Source organism: Bremia lactucae, linkage group LG1, assembly GCF_004359215.1.
Source record: "Bremia lactucae strain SF5 linkage group LG1, whole genome shotgun sequence".
Taxonomy (NCBI): domain Eukaryota; phylum Oomycota; class Peronosporomycetes; order Peronosporales; family Peronosporaceae; genus Bremia; species Bremia lactucae.
This window is the reverse complement of record NC_090610.1, coordinates 13,242,099-13,245,699: the sequence shown is the minus strand read 5'-3', so window position 1 is coordinate 13,245,699 and position 3,601 is coordinate 13,242,099.

The following is a 3,601-nucleotide window of genomic DNA, read 5'->3' as shown; positions in this document are numbered from 1 at the left end:
GGAGGGTCATCACCTGGTCATAGCCTCTTACTTGAGCGCTATAGGGCAGCAGGGTTGAGGTCTGAAATTTCGAGACCTCAGGGACTATGCTACCCAATTGTTCCACAACTCTGAACTTAAGGATAGCTTCAGAGTCCGCGTCAGTAGGGCATCCCGCCTTTACTACGCTCCTGCATTTCCCGACCCCTTAGTGGTCGATGTAGAACTCATGCGTCTTGCACGCTGGTTCTTTCCATCGCCCTTTGGGTAGGGAGTCCTTTTGCTGGTCGTTTTCGCCCCAGCAGGGACCCTTGCGTAGCAGCGAGCCATCATATGGCCGCGCTTGCCGCACTTGTAACAGACAACGTATGCATTGCCCAACTCCATGGGTTTGGCATCTGACCTCTCGGCCGACGGCTTATACCAAGCAGTCGACGGCACCTTTCTGAAAAGGGCCTGTCGCGATTGGCCATGCCGTTGTTCGTTCATAAACTTGGGCACCTTAATGTACTTCGGAATCGAACCTACGGTAATGGACGCCGACAGCGAGCGTATCTCTTGCACATACTCTTGCAGAGATCGCTTCGCCTGTCGCGCTCCAAAGAAGCGCGCCTAAAGCAACACTTCGTTGTTCGGCAGCTGTTACATGGCGCGAATCTTTTCCTTAAAGATCGCCAATGAGGGGAATGCCTTTCTGTCCGCCTTAGCGCCGAGTAAGCCCACTCTGATCCCCTTACCGCGCAGATGCGACATGGCGTACGACACCATCCGGCTGTCGTCCTCGATAAGATGCGTGACACCGCATTGCTCCACGACTAATAACCAGTAGACACTCGTGTGCGCTGCAATTCCATCGAACTTGAGCGGGTCCATCCGAACGGGCCTCGGCTGATGCGGCCGGGCAGAGAGCATCTCAACAGTCCTGTTGAGAGCCTCGCTCCGAGTCTGCTCATACCTCAGCTCATCCTTAGTCTGTGTGACGGACTCCGCTGCAGCATGGCCTTGTGCCTCGGACGCCCCCCTCCGCTGTCCGAGCACGAATGCCTCAATTTGCTCCAATTGAGCATCATGTTGCTCAGGAGGACTACCCAGGGGCCTGACCAGGGCTTGTTCACCAAGTCCCTGCGCCATAAGCCCTGCCACCTCCTGATAATGTTCGGAGAGGTGGGGAAAATGAGCCCAATCAATATTGAAATTCATCATCACGTACAAACGCAGAGATGCGGCTCGTGGGAAGGATTTCAAGTGCTACCAAGTGTAGGCGGGCACGTCGTAATGCGGCCACGCTCTACTTAGACACACACCCTAGCACAGCGAGGAAGCGGGAAACCTGCTTCTCTTGCGTACAGTGAGGTAGTTGTGGTGGGCGCGCAAGGGACCTCACCCAACACACTAAGAACTCTGGTGAAGTGACGTCACGGGAGCGGTAATCCGTCTCCTCGTGCGCACTTACCAAGTAGGTAGTAATTTTCAGACTGATTTATATTTAATAGAATTAAATACAAATACCTATTTTTAGCAATTAAAATGATATCTCTATAGATGTCATTTAATATGTATTGCGAGCGTATCTATATAGATACCTCGTGTAACGGATGACGCTAGCCGTCATCATGGATGACGCTGGGCGTCATCCCTCCTAATTTGAATGCATCCATGTGCATCACATACACAAGGGTTGGTCACAAATGTGCACCACACCCGAGTGCTGGGTCTAATTACTATTATCTAGGAATTGACCATCCCCTTAAGTACACCAAGTGTACTTAACGGGGACTGTGTAACATTAGGGCAACTTTAGCCCGTTACAGTAGGGTTTTTAGATCTAAATAATTAAATAAAGTTTAGTTCCCCTTTTGATCTTAAGACGTTAAGTGCCTTCGTAAGGCTTGCGCATTGATCTGTAAGAGATACAATCCTTCCTAAGGTATATCCTCTTGGGCAGTAGTTTTTGCCACTTGGATCTATGAACCGCTGAATCCCTTGAACTAGGATTCCTTAAGCTTTAATAGCTTGCACGACTCCCTGAGTTGTTAAACATATTGATTCAATAAAACTAAGTGACTCTCTGAGTCTGAAAGTCTTCCTCTGACTTTAGGAGCGAGGTAGCTCCGCTACATGAAATGACGTAAGGCGCCACTTGCAACTGAAGCAGTGTGAAGTGGACTTGTACTGAAGCAGTACAAGTCGTACTTGTAACGGGGGCACTATGGCTTGTACTGTTTCAGTACAAGTTCACTTCGCACTGCTTCAGTTGCGAGTGGTGCCCTTAGTTAGTTGACGTACACTGTACGTGCAGAGGAAGACTTCTCTTAAGGCAACTAGCTTTAAGAGAGTAAAATGAAAAATGTATTAAATATAATCAAGTGTCTCTATCCTATCTTTGCAAATGCTATCTTAATTATAATCTGATACAAAACATGTAAATGAATTCTTATCTCTATCTTATCTGTAACTCTCTCTTTGAATACTCCTACAGCTGATTAGCCTGCGGAATAAATAGGTATAACGGTCTATACCTATTTATGGATAAGAATTCCGAATATTACTATATAAAGTAATATCCTCCAAATATTATCTACTTTTTAGATAATATATTTATTAACAACCTTTAAGTGTTTATTTCATGTAACGATACACCCCGTTACATCACCCCTCCCTTAAACGACAATCACTCTGACTGTCATTAGGTGGAGCGGTCGCTAAATGACCACTTAATTTTTAAAATGTTTTGATTGGTCAATTCCATCATTTTAAATATCATCGCATGAAGAATCAGCTCATGCGGGGTAACGATAGTGCTGCGCCTTCGGCTGCGGTTCGTGCAGCCGCGGGTGACGCACTGCTATCTCTTGCGGCAGACGGAACGTCTGCCGTAGTGTCTTCCACTCGCACAACACTAGATGTTGCGAGTGCACGTGGTGATTCACCACGTGAATACGACCCCTCTTTGGATGTCGACTACGAATGCGAGTCGGATTAAGTGGCCGACTCGCATGAAAAGTTCTTGTGGTACCCCTGTTTCACTGGGTACCACCCAGGGGAGTGAAGACAGTAAAATGTCTCATCTCGCCCCTGAAAAGAAGCCGTGGCTTTTGCCAGAACGGCTAATCAATAGCTTGTCTGAAGAAACTACTCCTCACAATAAATATCCCTTATTTATTGCGACACAGCTACATGGGCTTGATCCCAGCGCGAAGAACTTTCGCGCTGAGGAAGATTTCTAACTCGATGCTTTTCTTAAGCATCGATGGTTTAGTGACAACAATAAGCGAGATAAAGTCTCGCTTATGCAAGCTTGGAGTGCGTTCATTCGCAATGTCAAAGACATTGGACGCGAAGCTTGGCTTCAAAAACTTAACGCGAATCGCGTTAAATTTGAGAAAAGAACTCCAACCGGTGCAAAGTATAAATTGCATCGGTTGTCACGTGAGGCTGGGCTTCCATGCCTCACGTGGGGTGATCCCTGTCCGTGTTGTGTAGACAACTCGAAGAGGGTAAAAGGGGATGTCTATTCCCTTTCTTCGCCCTGGGGAAGGGCTCGCATCTCTATTGAGATGCGTGACGCGATTGACGTTTTGCAATCGATTTACAAGCGCCAAGGGCGCGTGTTTTCCGATGG